The sequence below is a fragment of the Aythya fuligula genome, chromosome 2 (assembly GCF_009819795.1).
Source record: "Aythya fuligula isolate bAytFul2 chromosome 2, bAytFul2.pri, whole genome shotgun sequence".
NCBI classification, from domain to species: Eukaryota; Metazoa; Chordata; class Aves; order Anseriformes; family Anatidae; genus Aythya; species Aythya fuligula.
In genome coordinates, this window is record NC_045560.1 from 35445413 (window position 1) to 35467500 (window position 22088).

At 37.8% G+C, this 22088-nt stretch overlaps 1 protein-coding gene across 1 annotated transcript in view; it reads right to left on the reverse strand.

Moving 5' to 3' along the window:
* Nucleotides 1-22088, reverse strand: part of SKAP2 (src kinase associated phosphoprotein 2) — a 116177-nt gene that overhangs the window by 49764 nt on the left and 44325 nt on the right. The gene's annotated exons all lie outside the window — the stretch shown is intronic.

Genomic DNA, 22088 nt, shown 5'->3' on the forward strand with positions numbered 1-22088 from the left:
AAGTTCCTACTACTTACAATCATCAAATATTCATAAGAGTCACTGTAGGTAGGTGGCAAGCTTACACGGTAGCAATTCTTCATCAAAATATATGTAATCTCATTAAGTTCTACCCATAAAAATATGCAAAAAAGCACTGATATCAGCAGACAACCCCTGTGCTAAACAACCACTTTAAACTGTGTGTGGTGGGTTAAAGATCAATTGTTTGACCTTGAACTAAAAACACTGTCTCTGGAAGGCGCTATCTACTTCCTGGGTTTTTAGGTTGTCCCTTATAATAGATTTGTTTTTTTTAATTGGCATTCAAAAATGAGTTAGTTTATCGTTGCCCTATTTAAATAGAGTTGTATGAGGGAAACACAAGAAAAAAGGTAGGAGGATACAGGGAATATTATTTTTATAAGTACAAAATTACTCCTTAAACAACACAACTTGCTCTTCAGACAACAAAAGACTGAAGTTTGTGTTGGATACTAAGGCTGTAGACAATTTTATATGAATTGACATTTCCACTGATTTTTTTTTCCAGCTTAGCAGCACACTGGATATCATTTCAACTTTTTTGGAATTCTTACTCCTGTGTTAAAAATACAAGAGCTACTGGCTCCATGTACAGACACGTTTGGGTGATGCAGCTGTTCCCCCTCTCTTGATATGTATGCAACCACTGCACAACTTTAAATGAGAATTTGACACAAAGACACTTGCTGGCTGGTATATAGTAAGTTTAATAGTTACTTAAACGGATGATCTAATGATGATATTATGAGTGGGGGAGGGGAAGAGTTTGTACAAACAGACATAGTGTGCTGCTTTAAGTTGGTCATTGGGAGGCATCAGTGTGCAACACTTCCAGCTTCACCTCACCCAGCAGGGCTGATTTTAAAACGGAGCATCCCCACAGATGTGTAGGGGATAAAACCTAAATAAACAAACAAAATTAGTATATTTTTGAATTTAAGAATTCCAACAACTAATTGCATTCAGTGAACAAATTAAATGGGACATAAAGCCCCAAACATACTAAGGGGACTCGTTCAAGTTATTCTGCCTATGGGTATGACCCTACCTGAAGTATTTCAGAGAGCTGTAGTCAGTATCCCACCCAACCTCCAGTTTTGTTGCTTCTGCTGAGACCAGTTGGGATAAATTTGATGATGGCAGTTTCTGAAACTACACTTATCTACACAGGGCATTGACAGCTTGTGAGAAAAAGAACCTGCATGATAAAAATGCCGTCTTCCACTGGTTTTGTGACACTGCAGAATTAAGTCTTCCACCTTCAGCCTGAGGAGAACCCAGTTTCTTTTCCTGTTACTCAAAGCTACGACAGCAGCACCATGAAACAAAATGCAGCTGGTCAGCCTCACTGTCGACCAAAACCTGTAAGTAGCCCAAGCAGAAATAGATCACAGGCTTATTATCCTACTGCTGTCTGAGAAGCCTGGGAACCATGAAACATGATGAAACTTTAGTGGAAGGGCAGGGGAGAGGGACCAAACTGTAATATTCCAAGACATATACAGCTGTACGTGAAAGAAAAAGCATAAATCTGACTAAATTCTCTCTTTCATTCCCCTGCACATCTAGAGGAAAGGGGAGGAAGAACAAGTAGCATCAAAAGGATAAAGGAAAAAGAAAGAACCACCTCCTCTCATATTCATATTAACTACAGGTGTTGTGCATATGCAGCAGGAAGAAGGCACAAACATAGACTAAATCTTACCCCTGTACTGCAACACAAACAAGGAGGGAAAGAAAGAAAAGAGAATTACATTTTCCTTCCAGCTACCGCCTAGAGCCAGCGCAAAAGACCCCTCTACCTTTCTTCTATTTCTTTCATTGCTTTAAATCCTGTTTGAGACATGGACAAGAGGGTAGAGGGAACTGCAAGCCCTATATGTGGGAGCTCCCAACTTAAAGTTTGGGATTTGCATAGCAGGTTGCTTTTTAGCTGTTGCTTTCAGTCAAAATGTTGCTTCCCCATTCATTTGAAATAGAACAGGCTTGGCACAAATCTTCAAAAAATAAAATAAAATAAAGCAGCACTTTGTTATAGTACAGCAGCTTTTGTTTACGTTATACCAGCAGCTGAGATCAGAGACTCATTAAATGACTACTGTATGGAAGTTTGAATTAGACAGCTCCTTCTCCAGAAAATCTACTTAACACACAGAGACTGCCAAGAAAGAATGAATATTTTTAAAATCATGTATTCCTTTTGAGTTTAGAGCTCTGAATTCTCAAATGCCAGTCCCATACTATACTCTCACGCATGCTCCACGACTTCTTCAGAGCAAGGATAAATTTCTCCCCTCCCTCCCAGATGCAAGTGAAATGGTCTGGATCTCAGTCTCCTCTAATTCACTGGAGATTGTCCCCCATAAGAAATGAAACTTAGAGATGCAAGGAGCTTGCATCTTAGGAATGCCAAATAGCTCCTACTGGTGTTAATTTTCTTGGGTGCCTCAGTGTTTGTTGCACAGATACATATAGCCCAATTACTACCAGATCAGAGTAAAATTTCTCTCCCAGAATCAGCCTAACAGAGACCACCACGACTTGCTACCTTTTTTGCCCCTTACAGTCTGTCTCCAGATATGTCTCAAGAATTTATGAATAAAGACATTACCAAAAACCCATAACCTTTCCTATTTTCTCCTCTGGTAGGCTGTAGGTTTTCAAACCAGGTGTAAATACTAGATGAAAGTGGCACTGTGAGTCAAAAAGTGGTCTGTTGCTTGCAGCTGTGTGAGTTTACAGATACAGGTACAAATGTTGCTCCTGTGAGCCCCTGCAGATGCCATTTCTGCAGCCTTGACAGTGGTGGGCAAGTACAGAGCTGAGAACACAAAAACGTCTCCTTTCCACTCCCGAGCTCCTGCTTCACAAATAATGTCTTGAACTTTCTTCTTTTGATGTGAAAATCATGTCTATACTGTCCAATATTTGGGGAGATGATTATCTCGCATCCCCAATAGATAGTATAAAATGAGGGAGGTCCATCTGCTTACTGTTAAAGGTTTTCCTTCTTTCTTGACCACCCACTCACTGACGAATCCCCCAAAATAATTTCTCATCTTATCCTGGTGGGAATTACTGCAATGTACTCCAAACCAAAATCTGCAGGCTCCACTTGCATATTCCCAGACTGATGCATACAAAGACCAGATAAAAATATTTATGAGGCCTAAACCTTCAAGTCTTGGAGAAAAATAAATTATACATAAATGCACCAGGTTCTTCCTCTTGGTTCTAGGCACTCTTGTGCCAAGTGAGCAGCTGGCAGTTATTATAATGCTATTGCTGCCAGGCTGAAAATTCCTCCACTGAAAAGAAAGTGAAATGCTCTCACTCAAGCATAAAGCCAGCTTGTTTACCAGCCATGCTCTGCCTTCAGAAGTGAGTGAATGTTACCAAGGTAGGTGTATTAATGCACAGGTCCCAGTGCACAAATCCCACAAATCCAGTGCATCTTGTGACTTCAGAAAGACCTCAGCCTGAAGTTGATGGCATAGCTAGAATTTTTGCAAGTTGGTAATCTCACAGTCAAAAGCCTGAATACTGCAATTTTGCCCCCCATTACTTAAAAACAGTTTAATCAGTGTCACTTTACATGATAAAGTATGAAATTTAATCATTATACATGGCATTTTGAGTTCTAGAAAATGCAACTGTGTAAAAGTTTAATTCTTCATACAGAACAAAGCCAAACAAAAGCAGGTTGTATTGTTCTGCACTGTACACCAATTGGAATATATTTTTTTAATTTCTTCAATGTGGGCTAAGGGATACATAAAGCAAGAAATAATTAGAGGTCAATGTATTTTAAAGAGGTGCTTAGCATGCTTATGGGAAGTTAAAGAGGCGAAGTGGAGATAAGTAATTCAGCATCAGCTAAGCTGATTACAGGCCCATAGGTCTAAGTATTATAAAGGTAAAGTCTTCTTGCTTAAATAAGAATCGTTCACAATTCTTCAGTCCTTGGAAAAAGAAACTGTCAAGACAAAATACATTAATTTGACTGTAGTGAGAACAAAACCAGTAACTTTATCTTCCTTTAACTTAAAAAATAGATATAAAATCACTACTCTTGAAAATTATTTTTCCAGCTATCTTTTCACTGTGCTGAAGACCCATTTATAGGAGAAAACAAAGGAGAAACTGAAATCTATTCCTATTTGAATTATTGCTAGTAAAAACTTTGACATCAGCTAGAAACCAGAGAGGAAAATCTGTTAAAATGCAGAAAATAAGATTTTCTTCTCTCAAGCTCAGAGCTTTTAGGATATCTCTTGGGCAAATAGACAAAAAAAAAATCTGAAAGTTTTTTTGTTAAAGTGTAAGCAAAGAAGGAGTACTGTTTCTAGCAACAAAACATATTTTACTCCTCTTTCTTTTCCTTCCATCCCCCTTCTCACAGACATCTCCCAAAATTCTTCATACATCTCTACTTCATTTTGATCTGGAAATACAGCGTTTACCCATTTTTAATAGCTACTGCAGAGGGATTCAATTAACTTTGAATCTGTACACAGCAATACAGTGGGGTCACATCTGTTGCACAACCACTGTGAAGTTAGGCTAAAGAAGAGGTGTTTTACTTTTATAAGCATGCCTTCTCCCTACCTTTTTTTTTTTTTTTTTTTTTAAGTGAAGATTAATGTATACTGAACTTAAAAAAAAATAATAAAGAAATCTCATTTCCCAGAGTCTTCTGATTAAGGAAAAGCCATCAGTTGGAAGTTCACATAAAATCTCTCTAGCTTCATTAACCGTCTTCAACACCTTCATGAAGGCTACTTTAGTACTTTGCCAATGTAGCAGCCGAATAGCTATGAATTAGTCTAACGTGCAAGAATGAAAAGATAAATCTTAAAGAAAACATAATTAATTTAGAGCAATAAATGTAACATTTGGGTTCTGAAACATTCATTCATGAAAAGTTCACATTTTGGCCTTCAGAATGTTCCAAAGACTCTCTAGTCTGTGAAGTTTTGCTCCAGAGCCATGCCTAGCATTCACCATCGTGTTCTCTAATAATTTATAATTATTCCTTCAAAATACTCCTACTTAATATACTCCTCTGAGAAGAGCCAGCCGTGTATTTTATTAAGAATACTTAAAGCAGCATCTGTTTCTAGTTATTTAATTCTTTCTAATTTGGGATCTGAAGTTTGGGCTACGAACACTAATACTACACCCTCAAAGGCCTAAATGCTGACTTTTTCTTCTTCACTCCTCCCGTGTAAGGAGAGAGGTATGAGGATTTCTCCTCCCTTCCTTCCTGTAAGTTCAGGAGAAGGCAGTGAGCCAGGCAGCCTGAAAACCACTGCGACATATTCTTTACAGAAATACTGAGCTCTTTTAAGTGCTTAGCATGCTTGAAATCTCTTTTAGTCATTTTCAATTACCCCCTAATTAAATAACTGTGTATTTAGATATTTTAAATTAACAAAATCTTACATCTATGGCTTCTCAATTCTCATCTGTTTTCTGTGCAAAGCTTCTTTAATAGTTGTAACATATTTCATTTGACAAAGGCTTCTTTTTTAAATAAATTACTGGAGTCAGCCACTCAGTCTCCATTCACCAGGATCCACAGCTTAATGGAATTATCCTGGATCACACACTGCTTGCCTAAACTTAACTTTGAATTTGCAAGGTCTTCATAAACCAGTACGGTCCTGGACTTATGCATTCTTTTGATGGCTTTCAAATTGGTTCTAAAACACCCACTGTCACATTTTGCATAACACGTTAATATACAACAGAGATAATGGTTTTTGCCCCTTAATCCAGATTTGACTTTCTCATGGATAATTGGTAATTTTAAAAAGCAAAGAAAAAGAAGAAGCAATGTTTTCCACTGTGGGCTGCCATTATCCCTCAGGGTTACAAAACCAACCCTGGGATGCTTCACAGGAGCAGCCCTCCCGCTTCTGCTGTTTCTCAAAGATTCTCAGGCAAGACAACAGAAGGAAGATACAGCAATAAAGAAAAGGTCTCTTGTACAAGCTCTACCGCTCATACCACTGCAATACAAGGCACAGAAACTTTAAAGTTTTGCTTACATCCCTCCAAGGATCATTACAGATTAATCAATCATTCTGGAAAGAGACAGAAAGGGTTCCGTCATCCAGAGGTCCACACTACTGCTAACAGAAAAGCGTGTCTGTCGTAGAAGTTGAAAATACAAATTATGCCCATGTAACAAGAAGCTCAGCTTCCTACTTGGTTTTCAGAAATAAAATCTGCAGGAAAACGCACAGATAAAAGCAATGCCTCTCCACCGCAGATAGAAGACAAAAAAAAAAAAAAAAAAAAAAAAAACACATCATGGTTCAATTAGGGGTACTGGAAATTCTCATGAAATGATGTAGGCAAGCTGAAATTTCCCAGCATCATCTCACAGACAAGCACACACATCCAATTTTGATTAGAAACCCTAACTAAGGATTCAGAATATCCACACAATAGTTGAACTGCAGAAGGTGCTGTTAGCTAATCAGAGAAAATTAAAAGGTCAGGAATAAAGAGTCTACAGCTGGAGTATGACCAGCATGATGTCAAAATGCATATGGATAGCATCTTTAACCACATCATGATTCCTGTATTCCCAGATGACTAATTGGAAGAAAGTCCTATAGGTTTATCAAACAGCAAGTTAAAAGCTAGTATTTAATATGGCCAGGTGAAAAAAAACAATTTTCAGCTTAACATCTAAAACATCTGGAAAAGGTAATACTACAATACACCACAGTTTACTACTATTTTTAAATAACCACCTGGTAAGTATAAGAATCGCTTGGAAATAAGCACATATCACAATGCTTAACAAAAAGTTACAGAAATTGGAACAAGATTTCTATTATTTTCCTGATTTTGTCCTGACTCTTTGAATTAGTAGTTTTGAAGAGTCTAAAGTTTCCTCTTTGGTTGATTGGCAGATTTTGTTCAGCAAATGAGCCTAAACTGCCAGTAAACAATGACAACTATTAAATATTTCTCATGTTGAGTTAAACACATTTTGGCAGAAAAGCTGCCAAATGCCACTTCTTCAAAAGGGAAATAATGAACTCTCAAATGGTATTTTAAAATATGTAGTACACGTTCTTTTAGTTTCAGCATCCTAGTAACCCAAGTATTTATTACTCAACAACGTTTTGACATATCTATGAGAGCTTAAGTGAATTCTGTGACTGTTACCCAGATTCATTCTGACTGTTATCCAGATTTTGGTAATACCATCCAAGCTGGATTCTTCACAAATCACCTATCAAACAAATAGCATAGAATTTTTCTTCCTCTTAATTCATCTTTTCCCAATATTTTGTTGCACTGTAATCTCTCCCAAGGAAGATCTGTTGCCTATAACTTTGTTGCCTAAATTGTTCACTTTGTAGTTCTGGAAGCTTGTTTAAGGACACTGAAAAAAAAAAAAAAAGTACAATTGGAGAAATGCCAAATCTAGCTGTTTAGCTGAAAGTGAAAATCATCCAATGTGAATTTCAATCTGTGATAGAGATATTTAGGCATTTAGGCAGGGGAACATTTTAACTACTGCTCTCATCAGAAAGGTAACATGCTGTGTGTACAATAAACAATATCGAAGAAATCCAGAGAAAGAAGGAAATTCTCAGACTACCATAAAACACCAATGAAAACCCCCAACATAAATTGTTGGATGTTTTATATATGAAAGTCACTCATGCCAAGTGGCAGCCTTCTTGGCTTAGTTCTGTAGGCTGCAAAGTTCCAACTGTTCTGACTGCTGGCCAAAGTCTTGGCCTGCTAAGCTTCTGAAAGGAAACATGCATACACACTTTGAGCATTTTAAATGCTCCAACAGCTCATATCCGTGATCAAAAAAATTTTTAACATTACTGGTCGGTGCTGGAAATCTTTCATCTGTATGAAGGAAGAGATTAGAATTCCTACAGTCAGCTAAAACCAGAACCAAATCTTTAAAAGTGGCATTTGCAGATTTCAATGAAGAGAGGTCTAAGAAAGCTATAATTTTCATTTTCTACATTTTATGTATTCCTGCAAACACAAAATGGCTTGAATGTTCTGCCTCATTACCTCATTTTGATACATTTCTTCTACTACTGATAATTTAAGTAAAAATCTATGATCAGCGAACTATCACACTAAAAGCTCCTCTATATCCAAAAGCTAATGTGGATTAAGATGGAGGTAAGACTTCCCAGTGTAGTCTGCAAATGAAGACAAGCCTTTTTAAAATAAAAACAAAAGGGAAAAAACGTCACATGAACCTTTCAAGTTCACTGCTGCACACAAAACATACGTCAAATATCGTTCATTATGGAGACTTACAATAACGACATTGCACTTTAAAAAAATCTGCAGAGAAAGACTATTAGAAGGTTAAAAAAAAATGTAACCGTAAAAAATAAAAACAGGAGTGACCAACACAGTGTCTTTATTTATAAGTACTCTGAAAGAGGTAATAAAAATCCAAAGTTTTTATTGTTGAAGAAGTATATAGGTATTTTCAAGCCTCCTCTCATAAGGAGTTTGCTATCAGAAAGATAACAAAATTCTCCATTTTGTTCTAGTTGCATGTGACCCAACTTAAAAGAATACAGGAAACACTGCAAGAAGCTAAGAGAATACTTGGTTTTCCTGAAAGCTCTCCAGTTGTCAATTGCAGTGGTCACTCACCTTGCAGTACTGAGGACAATGGGAAGAACCATCTTCCAATACCAACTCCAATATTAAAAAGAATAACTTTGCTAATACTGTCACTGCATTTGAAGTTTTCAGAAGAAATCCACACTTTTGAAGATGCAGGCAACAAGAGAAGCTCTGGCAGAAGCTATTCACTGAACAGCAAAGAAAAAATCAGACCAACTTCACCAATTCACCTGTAAGTCCAATTTTATTATGTCTAGTTACTTGAAACACCCATTTCAATTTTAAATGATCTGAGCAATACCAAGCTAGACAATGGACTTTTTCCACATATGATTATCATCATTCTGAGATGACTCTATACAGCTATTACGGGTTTTAGTACCAAGTGGCATACTAGGAATATCTTTATTTGCAATAAACAACAATTATATTCATTTTTATTTGGAAAATTTCACTTGAACACATCTGAATCTCTAAAGACAGAAACCAGATTAAAATCTTCTTTGGATACCATCTATGGAATTGAAATCCAAAAGCAAAAGAAAGTCACTCTGATTGACTTCCTTAATGCCAACTCATGTTTACCTATGGTTAAAGCATACAATTTCTTCATCTTCAGTCTCTACAACAGGAAAATTGGAAGAGTTAAGGTATTGGAAGTTCACAAACCAGGATTACCACTATATTCTGCAACAGGGATGACAGTTTGGGAACAGAAAACTGAGGGAATAGCTGTGATTCGATTCTTTTGTGTCCTGTCTATATAAGACTGGAAAGAAGACACACTAAGAGAAACAAGCAAACAAGCATTAAATAGAAAAAAATAAAGAAAAAAAAAAAAAACATAAAGACTTTTACTATGAGGAAATAACTGCATAGGTATCAGGGATCTTTTCAAACTCCTTCATCTCTTCCTCTGTGTGGTATGTGAATCAAGGGACACCTGCGTTGCTCTTAATCCCACCATTGCACATAAACCTAAATTAAGAATTAGAAGGACAAGCCAGCTGGTGAACATACCACTGTTGAAACTCATGCCAGTTGTAACTCTGAAGGTGTATGAATCAACTGAGCCTTCTAAATGAGCACTGTTGCTTAGTCTGTGGGACAGTATTTAGTGGTAGCATTACAATCTGAGGATATACGTGGGACAAGATTAGTAGGAAAAGTAATCTTTATCAGACTAGTAACACCAAAAAAAGCCAGACAATCCTTTAGATAAGCAAAAGAGCTCATCTATATAAAAAGTCCCTCCCCCACATCAGCTAGTTAACACACACACTCCTTTACAAGCCTGGCTTAATAAAACTAATGAAAATACAGTGTCACTCAAAAGCTGTACTAAAAACAAGGAACGTGGTGAACCTGTAATCATTTTTTAAAAGTCACATACAGTGTTTTCTTCCAATATAAGAATTGTTGATTCAGTTCTCTTTAGAAGCGCACAGAAATAATAATTGTGTCAAAGCTATAAACAGGTATTGCCAAAATTTCAACTGAACAAATTTTAAAGTTGATCTATGAACACGAAAAAATGGAAATGGGACTTTTAATGGAAACGCTGACACAACTTTAACTATGACAATGCTAACGGCAACTGCTATAATAAATCTGTCAGTTTCTATAATGTCTATGACAATCCCATTAATATGAATGATGTACACTTCACATAGCATACTACGTAGCAACTGCACAAGTTATATCATCTTCATTCCAAGTAACAAATCAGTAATCAATATTTGTAAAAGCAGACTAATCCTTTGTAAAATCACTGGTTTAGTGATTGAAGAGTTTGCTCAATTTACACAGTTAATCCCTCTTCATCTGCTTGAGCCCTCTATTTATTCCAACCACTTACAGTGGTAGCTGTAGCAGATTAATACGTCCCCCCATGCTAAACATGTCTTGACAATTGACCCAGCATATTGCTGTCAGGATAATCTTTACAAACACTGAGCTTTTCTTACCAAGCCTGAAGGCAACATTTAGAAATCAAAAGTTTACAAACAGTCTCAGCAACACCCCCTCGCACATATTATCACATTTCCATTTAATTATTTCTTGGAGGCAGCACCTACTGTCATATTTTCTAGTCCCAAAAGGTACCTTTCTGAATTTTTGATTCATCACATTAAACGTTATTATAATACAGTTGCACAAGGAATTCTGAGAGAAAGAAATTTCTATAGGAACACAAAAAATAGAAAAGAATGTGTTGGAGCATATTAAGTGAAAAAATGACATGGCCATCTGTGCAAATACAAATAAATTAGCATCCTTTATTCGAAGAAACAAGCTGAAGCAATAGAACTAAATTAAGATCAAAAAAAAAAAAAAGCACAAAGGTCACCACATAGTCTATAGTACAAGAGGAACAAAACAGTGATGCTTAATTAGAACAGAAACAAAAACATTTGGTTACATCTACATACACCTCTGTAACTTTGAGATGAATTTTACAACAGAGATTGGTGTGGCCCTTCCAGATTTTCCTCTGTTTTGAGACTTTTACCCCTCCAAGAATGCTATGCTAAACTCAGCCAGATTTGAGGGGGTGGTTGTTTTGGGAAAGGGACAGGCGTTTTGTTTGTAAATTTGTTTGGGTTTTTTGATCGTTTCGTTGCTGTTGTTTTGGTATGTGGTTTCCTGTCCCTCACCAAGGGCAAAAAACAAGCAAGTATTAAGAGAGAAATCAGAGAAACTGGTGCTGAGACCAGAAACTGAAACATGCTGGGTTGGCTTATACATTCATTACTGGGCTACAGAGCCTAATTTATCCATCTGGTTCTAGAAATGCAATTTAGATTCAGGCATGCACTTAAACACAACTGGCAGAGCAAGGAACTCTGACAGAAGTCACCAGGTATAGTCACAGCATACATAAAAACCTTGGTGTGCTTGATTTATAATTCAAAATAGATCCACAGGGAAAAAATAGCATTGGAGCACTAGCTTTAAGGGGCAACAATGAACTTCAACCTTGAAGGCTGAAGCCCAGCAGAGGGATTTAGATTCTGTAACAACAGAATCTTGTTAAGTAGGTGGACTCAGCACACAGATTTGTTCTGTTTGTTTCACTGTTAAGATCTTGTCAACCTTAAAAACCTAAAAACATGACCAAAGACACACGCTACCACACAGAGCAACCAAAAGTTTATCATTTGTTTATTAAACATGAGTGTCACTGTTGAAAAATATCATTTGAAGGATGCAAGAGGTGAGCTGCAGCACAAAACAGATCACCATATTTCAAGAAAAAGACACCAATCTTCTGACCCCCCTTCCACTCTAAGAAGAGCTTAGCCTTCTAAAAATTAGTGACTTGACTAACCACTTGAAGCTAGGTGGGGTGACAGACTCAGAGGCAAGTAGTGAACTTTGTGTCTGGTCACATCCATGCTATCCTTTTCAGGTTGAGAAGCAGAAGACGTGCACGGCACACAGCACAGCACATGAAACTTTCTCCCAGCAAGTTCTAGGAGAGTTTTAGCCAGTCAAACTCAAATTCAGAGTCAAAATAATTTTTTTGAACTAAAATTCTAAGATTTTTTCCTTAAGGCAAGCCATCAAAAAAGATGAAACCTGAATCTTAGTGGTTAAAAAGCATGCTAGGATGCTTATTAGGAAAAAAGGCATTTTGTAGATATGTGAGGGATTATAAATTGCACAGTGGCTCACATTTATCAATCTTTCTTCTCTTATTCAGATGTTCATAAATTGAATCTCACTGCGTAGATCTGGAAGCTGTTGCATAAAATATTTTTGACAAAAAATGCATGCGGGACTTCAACAGAGCAATAATGGTACAGCTCAAGTGTAGCTTCAATATATAGTTGGGTTATGGAAAGAATGTCTAATCAGTTTTAATTTGCAATACCTCAAATGAACAATAAAAAGAGCACACACAACAAAGACACCTATTGCAACTGATGCTCTCACGATGAGTATCTTGGGCATAGCCTGTAAGATCAAATAAGAGAGTTGCACTTTACCCTATTGACAGTATTACTTGGTTAAGCCTAGCTGCAGTTAGTCCTGACTGACTGGCGGATGAACAGTAAAACCAACGCTCTAAGGGTTGTCCTGATAGCTTCCAGTGGCGCAGTTACATGGTAAAAACCTAGAGCGTATTCATCCACTATGATTTCCAAAAGAAGTTGCATGGTATTTTAGAGTGTTTAGTGAGATTTGTTTTCTGATGTCCTTTTTCTCTGCTCTCAAGCATTCTCCTATGAACCACTCGGTTTCAGCAACTAACAGCAGAGACTGCTAATCTGGTCTCTAAATGATGTAAGAGTGCCAAAAAGAAAAAAATATAAATAAAAGGCAGCAAGAAAGTCTGCAGCAGCAACAAAATCTTTAAATATCTTGCACTTCCATGAACTCTGTCCCACTGCCATTCAGTGAAATTTGGTCAGGAAAATGCCTAGGGAGCCAGGCTACCACCTGGCACCACCAGTGAAGGGGGAAGAAAAAAGAAAAAAGCGAGGCCAGACTTCTGATTTGCAGCACCCCAAGATGCCAACAGGATGGCACATTATTTTTGCCTCCAAATTTGTGGTGAAGGGCTGAATGAATATCAGGACAGCCAGTGAGCTGCAAGTCCCTGCAGGGCTTAGCCACGCAGCTGCTAGCAATGTTCCTGCTTAAGGCCAGGCTCCAAAACTGGGAGAAAAACAGCTGGAGCTATCAGACTGCAGGTGGTGGGGCAGTGGCAAGACTGACAGCCCAGAATGCTGAAATCCTGAGGCCATTTCTGTGAAGGCAGCCAGTCACGAAATATTGCCTAAGGTGCCTTTTAACCCCCTAATACACACTGATCCTGTGGACTCCACTACCCCGTAGCTGCAGAGTTGGCCAACACAGAATAGACGCTGAGACATCACAGGGTTATAATTGGTTTAACAAGACCTTTTCAAGAGCTGACAGGCAATTAAGTCTTCAGTATAGCTCTAAAATATTTACTCTAACTCCCTAACTGCATATAAAGTCACATTTCTGAGCACATCACAATTCCAGTTACAACTAGCAATGTTTCTTTCAGGACTTTTAAGCAACTTTTACATAAGTAATGTAGAAGATGTGTGTATTATTTAAGATCACACGTGTGAATAAAGATATTCCCAAAAACACTATAATCAATATGTGGTTTTCCCCTAGAATACTGTTACATGCTGTGCTTTTACCAATGTTTTGAAGTACAGAATATTTAAATAAATAAGGCTAGGTAGTCAACATAACCCTGTTTCCCTTGTTCAGTTTGTCATTTCCTCAGCATAAAAGATGCTGAAACTACTTCGCTTTCAGATATCTCAACAGAAATAAACATGCATGTATGACAACTACCCCGTTACATGTTGTCTGCAAAGGTTCATATCGTGCAGAAATAGGAGTGAAAAAATATAGTCAAAGGAAGATTTTGTGGTGAGAATGATCAGTTGATTAGGTACAGGGCAAAAAAATATACATAGAGGTTGTCAACACTACTGTCATGTATAGAAAGGAAAATTAAGTCATTTGTTATTCTCAGTTGGAGAGGTCACTAATGTTATCTTGCACATGATGATTTGATGCACTACATATGATTAATGATTGTTTAAAGGACACTGCCAAGGTCTGTAGGTCAGACTATGACCTTCCTTTTTTTTTTTTTTTTCCTCCAGATATCCATAAGCAGAATATTTATAATTCTGTAAGTTCCTTCCTCCCTCTTGAAAATATTTTAATACTATCTACTACTATTAAAACAAGAACTCCAACAGTAGAAGGTGGCAAAACTGAAGGAAAAAATCCAGCAAGGAAGTGGCTCATAATCATATTTGTAACGTTTGGTTATTTTAAATGTTTGGTCCAGTCGCAACCATCACATTCAGCGCATTCCATCTCAACTGCGTGGGTATTTGCAACCTCATTTATGTACCTATCTTAATGCTTTAGAAGAAAATTGCATACACCTAGAGTTAAAGTTTTTCCTCAAAAGTCACTTTGAGATGCTTCAGAATTTTAAAGACAAATGCAAAGTGAAAGCGTTTGTTCTTTTCCAAAGAACTGAAAAGCAGAATTTCTTCTCTAAACTCAAAGCATACAAATTACATTCTTTAATGGGTTCTCATATTTCTGACCAGAGTTTTAGTTCTTTTTATCTCTAAACTAGAAAAGGGATTTTATGTTTTTCAATTTGTGGAGAGAATCTATTTTTAGCCATTTAATTTTTCATATATTTTTAATTTATCTTAAAATCTGAGTTGAACCATTATGAAAATATACAGTAAAAGTGTTGAGGAAAAAAATAGCTGACTGGCCAGCTATTCACAAAACTTCAGGAACTAAACTATCTTCTTGATCATGCTTGGAAGTCTCAATTGTATAGAAACATGGAGTCACGCAATTTTCTGTCCATGGATATGGGAACAGCTGTTTGTTATCTAGGCCAAAATCATCTTCAAACAAGAAATGAGCACTACCACCATTTGTATTTAAAAAATAAAATAAGGCAAAACCACGAAACATTCTTAGTAATAATACTAGTTTGGTTTTTGTTTTTGTCTTTTAAACTTCAAGAGGATTGCAAAATTTATTTTGAACAGATTTTTTCCCATTACATTCCAGCAGCTCTAGAGGAAGAGACTTTTTATACATCATTGTTACGTGACACTTCAGATTTTAAAAATGCAACTCTGCGGTTACATTTTTTCTTTACTGCTGTACTTTTAAATGTTTAGTAACAGATTTCTGTATTGCCGATGTATTCTTCTACTTTTCCACAGGGTAGCAGTGTGCTTCAGAACAAGGCCACCACTGTGGGAATATGAATGAGTACACAAAATCCCTGCAGAAAGCAGCTGTTCCCTCTTGTACATATGCAAATGCAAGAATGCTAAATAATGAGGGCAGCTTTATCTTACAAAGGCAGAGAACAACAGAGCCAAAGTGGACTACAACAAAGTTTTTGTAGGAAGCAGTGAACTGAACTCTGGAAGAAAAAAAAAAAAAAAAGATATTCTTCTAAATATTCTCAGCTGTGAGAATCACACATCTGAGGAAAATACTGTTTTGTTTTTTTGTGTGTGTGCAAGAATTCACATTGAAAATAAGTTTTAAAACCCATAAGACAAGACATAGATACAAATATATCTTTTCTACGACAGTGAGTTTATTCAAAAAATTATGTAATTAAGACAAGTCTGGACATTTTTTCCCCAATACTATCAGTCTTATGTATGACCTTGGACAAGTCATTGAATCTAACTCAGTTTTCCTGTCCATAAAACTGAGATAATACCTCTGCCCAGGGCTAGTGGAAAGCTAAACTCATCGTCCATAAGCGTGATTTGAAATAGCAAGGTGAAAGGACTTTATCAGTGTTACATACTGCTGCATTTTTCATTGCCTTTAATAAGCCTAATGAAACCATGTAAATTTTGAATGACAACATTAAGCAGATTTTCAGGCCAGCTCTTGCTGGAAGTAAAAGGCATTACAGATTTCTTGAGATGACCCCGATTTGAGCTCTGACAACTAATGGCTGAGTCAGAACATTGCTATGTGAAGTACTGTGAAGAGTCTTCCAGATGTCAGTTTTTCTAACAGGGGACCGTTTATTCAATACTGGAGAGAGAAGTTGCATCAGTGATAGAATAGGAAGAAGAAATGCTAGAAAAGGAGAAATGTTTCACATCTGCTTATTGGTTAAGCCACAAGCAACACTAAAATCTTTCAAAGCCTATGACCGGAATTCACTAGTTAAGTTTAGTACAAACAACGCTTCTCACCAGCAAGTGCACAGACAAGAAGAACTAATTTATCAAACCAAAAATATACAAGCCACAGATTAAACTGCTCAGTTCTCCACACTGATCATTAGCTACATCCCCATACCATTAAAAACTGTCACCACAACCCTATTTTTTTGGTAATAATACGCACACCTTGAATTCATAGTCTCATAAAGAATATCCTTTGGCAATACATATTCTGCTACAACGCTGAGCGTCAAATGTCTGTCTCACCTAACTGCGTCATGCTTAGGGCTACCACAGCTGCTGCCCTTTTAAACAAACGTAAATCTATCTCAGGTTTTAACCTGCATAACTCAGCATCATAAATAGTTACACATAAGGTACTGCCTTAGTTTGTATGCTCTACCTGACATGTTCTACAAATCAAGATATGCTTTTTTCTTTAAAAAAAAAAGAGCTAAATCAAAACCAAATTAATTCATCTGCTGTCCTCAAATGCCATCTACAGAGAACATGCTTTTCATTGAAGGAGTCTGTGAGCAACACAAGACTAAACTTCTTTGAATTAAGATCTTCTACATTATTTCTTTTAGAGGTATGCTCAACAGAAGTATTTTTTAAAAAGCTACGCTTTTTACTGGCATTGAGCTTCATGTTTGTACTGATCTTTAGTACACTTGACATGCCTGCTACTTTGGGCAGTGGACTACAATCTTTGCAGTCACCGCCTGTGGTACAAAGCTATATATAGACTTCTGCACATGTAGCAGGCTAAACTGCCGGATGCCCTAAGCCCTCAGTCTCGTAGCTACTACATTTGCATGAAGTCAGCTCTAAACCGCACATAAATTAAGGATATTTTTGATACTGTGTCATACTTGTTGCATATGCCAGAGTAAACTGAGTATTGGACCTGTCAACATCTGAAGGTCTGCTTTCATGATGGAGTATCCCAACAGACACAGGAACACCACACTGTTGAAGCACTAAAAACTACAATACAAAAAGCAGATTTCCTTCCCCAACAGACAGTATTAGAACAGCAGACAGCAGAAAATAAGCAAAAGCATGTTAAAATAAGTGTACTCCCACACACATCTGACATGGGTTCTCCTAAATTTACAAAAAAAAAAAAAAAGTGCAATGTTTATGTGGTTAGCTTTCTTAGGGGACTATCTCAAAATTTTCACCTCCTCTGGGAATGAAACATGGAAGCATTGTAAAAAGACACCAAGGACACCAGATGTAAGAGGCAGTCTTTTTTAGTTTTTTGTTTTTGTTTTTTTCTCCCTCTTGACACACAAGAGAATTTCTAACGCCAGAGCAGAAATGAGAATGGCCAAGAACTCATGGGGTTCCCCTCAGCCTGTCCAGCTTCCAATGCCTGTTTCTCTTCATTTCCTAATCCTCTTCTAACATTCAAGGTGGGAAACAGCAGTAATCCGTAAGGGCAGGTTGTAAGAGCACGCAAGGGGCACGGGAAATAGGCCTCAAGGCCTAAGTTAACCTAGAAGCTGGGCTTGGCAGAGCTGCAACACAAAATGCACCAACTGCAGAAGGTATCACTCAGAAGGTGCAGTTTTCAGAAACACAATATAAGAACATTAAACCATTAGAGTGTCCAAAGAAGGGCTACAAAGATGGAGAAGGATCTGGAGGGCAAGACATATGAGAACCAAGGCTGAGGTCCCTTGGTTTGTTCAGCCCAGAGCAGAGCAGGCTGAGGGGAGGCCTCATGGCAGCCTGCAGCTCATTCACAAAGGGAGCGGAGGGGCAGGCGCTGAGCTCTGCTCTCTGGGGACAGAGACGGACCCGAGGGAACGGCATGGAGCTGGGACAGGGTAGGGTCAGGCTGGGGGTTAGGAGAAGGCTCTGCATGCAGAGGGTGGTGGGATTTGGCCACTTCCCTGGGGAGCCTGTTTCACGACTCCAAGACTGCCGGAGTTAAGAAACACTTGGACAACACTATCAGACATATGGTTTGAGTTTTGGGCGGTCCAGGAGTTGGACACTATGATCCTTGTGGGTCCCTTCCAACTTGGAATCTTCTATCCTTCTGTGATCAAGACTACCAGGGGAAACAGGGATGTATGTGAGAACCAGAAAGATTTCTGCCTATCAGAGGTGGAAGAACGCATATGAGACAACAGGTACCAGATTCAGGAAACTCATTTTTGCCATAATATCTATGGATAAATACAATTTCCCAGAGGAACTGTATCTTCCAATCTTAAATGCAAATAGTTAATGTGCAGCTTTCCAGACAGAAGGTATTTGTTTTTTAAATGGTCAAAGTTACCAAGCCTGGGACACTCTCCTTAGAGCCTGACTTGACCGTTTTGTTGTCCAAAACCGCTCTTTCCCATTCCACTTCATTCTGTTCCAGTCATTCCCTTTTCTTGTATCTCTTAACCATCTCTGAAAACATTTTTTCTTCTGCACCAACTCTTACAGTCTTAATCCTGCAAAGCCCTTCTGGTGTCCAGCACTGTCATTTTCCAGGCTGCTTCCTTCTCTCATCATTTCTGCTTTATCTCCTCTTTCTCCATATTTTTGGTCCCCCTCCCTGAGATCCCACTATATTTAATTGCCTCCTCATTTATGAACAACTAACCTCCCTGCATTACCCAGAGATCATGTTGTGCCCCTACTTCACTCCCTGGCACTTCTCCACATCAGGGAGATTCTTAGCCAAGCGTGCTCTTTATATATTCCTACAAATTCTTCTCCTGCCACAGTCCTTCTAACTGGGTGAGCATGCCTATCTTCACTGGGCAGAAGTCCTGTTGCCAGCTAGACTCACAGAAATAGACTGCCGAAACCATCTGCCCAGGAGAGCTATGGCAAAGGGGTTGCACAGGTGTCTGGGACTGGTCTGCAAGACAGGTCAGCTGTTTTGTGGAGAGCTCATCAATCAGGAGTTGCCACTCCCGTAGGTTATGACATTCCAGGGAATGAGGTAAACACGAAGACATTTGTTGGCTTTATCCTCTCCTTTCAATGATTCCTTTGATCAGCTTTGAACATCTCATTAGAAATGCAACAAAGTATCCTATTACCTTCCTATTTTTAATCTCCTTTTCTGTGTTGTGGCCCCAGTCTTGGGATCACACAGGTACACTCTTACAGCATTAAACTGTGAGAAATGCTTTGGGTCCCAAAGTATATTAGTATATTATTGGTCCCCATGCCAATCAGCTGGGGAAAGGAGGGGGAAGAAATAATAATAAATAAATAAATAAATAAAATAAACAGGTCTGAGAAAGATCTCAGAGCTCTTTTACCTGCTCTTACTCCCACACCAGGGCTGGATTTACTTATAGTATCTGGCAACAGGTTTGATAACTGCTTCATGGACAGCACAGCTATGCAGATAAAGGCAATAACATACTGAGTATGGTGGAGTATCCTTCCCAGCTGCCTTCCTGTGATTCTGAATGAAAAATTCAAATACACTTGTACTAGCACCCATGCTGGACACACACAAACTGTGGTCTCAAAAGCAGCAACTTCAAAGTTGTACATCTACCATGCCCATGCTAATTGGCCCCACTTCTCTGAATGGCTGTTTTGCCCAGGGCACTGCTGCGAAGATAGCGCTCCACTATTTCTCATTCCAAGACTAACAATATAAGCACTACTCTATGAGTAGCTCAGGCACCATACTGGATTGCACACCCCTGCATTTTTTATTTGCAGAATACCTACCACAACAGGACCCTATTTTTGTTTGCAGCCTTAGAGAGCTAGAGAAATGACAATGGTAAAAATAAGAAGCGATGTACGTGACAGAGAGCTTGCATTAACATATTTGGAAAGCTCTGTACAGAGCAGACTCTCCTTAGAACATATATTCTCTTGCCACAGTTATCCTCAAAACCCTTGGGACCAATACTGATATGAAAGTATTTCATAACTAAGAGGCCTTCAGACAGCTATAACCAACTTCCACATTTATTTATTCTAATATCATCTGCTGCATTCATAGCATGCATTTTGTCAGCATGCCTCTATGAAACAGTCCATCGCACAGAGCATGGCTGAAATACAGAGCAAAAGCCATTGTAATAAATGTAATTAGTATTGTAGCAGTACCATATGCACTAACTGTACTTCACTACGAAAGCTTACACAGATCACTGCAACATAAAAATGTCCATTAAAATAATGTTAATTGTATTTATTAGTACTGTATTTCATAAGATATTAACTACAGCTGTTGCCTATGCTCTGTTTACAAAAAAAAAAAAAAAAAAAAAACAGGAGGTATCAAATTTTAGAGAAATCCGTGTTATTCAGCACTGTCCAAATAAAAGCAGAAAGTTTAAAAGAAACCAGTTCATTTACAACATATGTACTCATAATAGCCAATGTATTCCACAAATGCAAGGAGAAAATACCGGTTTGATGCACAAAAATTGTGAAAATCTTTCCTTGTTCTACTTTCTCCAAAGCCAAGCAAAATCCATCTCTTTTTTTTTGTTTTTAATTTCAAATTTAAAACAAAAATTCTCTATTAAATAGTTGACATTTAATTCATATCAGTATAGACTAAGACATACACTCAAATTGAAATACAGAGCAGACTTCCACTGTTGCAGCTCTCAAATGCACACAGCTACCTTACACTGAAATGTTTATTAGCATGATGGCAGGCAACTATTTGCCTAACAAAATGAGGGACACTGACAGGATTTTCCTTGAAAGGCCTGTTTAGTTTTAAAGTACATTTGAATTAAATGTGAGATCAATATATGATTTTCTACAGGTTTGGGGACCATAAATGTAAAGCCCCATCCCGCACTCTATTTTAATTGATATGTATACTGTTCTTTCATTTCAAGAAGGTTCAGACTGCAGAACCTGAAAAACTTCACCATTACTTTTAAAAGGTGAATAATCACACTAAGCATGACAAGATGATTACAGTGCTAACCATGGAATCTGATTTATCTTTGAAAAGATCAGTTTAAATCATCAGAAGATGCATTTGGTTTTATTGGAGATTCATCATATTGAAAGCTTTTTGAAGAAAACAACAAAAATAGTTCTGTTTTAACATTGAGAAGGGTCAGACTAATAGACATAAATTATTTTGGTGCCTTAGTGCACCAAACACCTGCGCAGAGCTTTTCATGGACAAGTGGCTGAGTTATAGATAGCTTTAGTTTTGAAAAGGCAAATCAGTTCAATATAAAGATGCAGATGACTTGTCAGCCATACTTAGCACAATGAAACTTGTGCTTATGGAAATACAGAGAGAGGTTAATATTGTAATTTGCCAAAAGGTGGACCCAAACTGCAGATTCCTGAAGATCTTCCCAGCAGTTTTTAACACCTCGAGCCCCAACATATTGAGATAGAGGACATCTCATGCAACTGCACCACATATTTTTGCCAATGAATTAAATTTCTAGCCTGATGTGTATCAGTTATGCTGTGATACAATGATGCTGTTCGAAGAGGACCTGGGATAATGGATGTCTGTAGAATGAACCATGACACCAGACAAAGGCAAAGACAGATACATTAGGAAATTAAAGTAATCACAGACTTAAACAATAATCTTCAGTTAATATGATGGTACTTCAGTACCACCCTAGCAGCAAGTGAACGACTTCTATTAGGATCGGCAGACATTGAAACTGGACAAGGACAGAGCACTTTTCTTAAGCCTACATCATT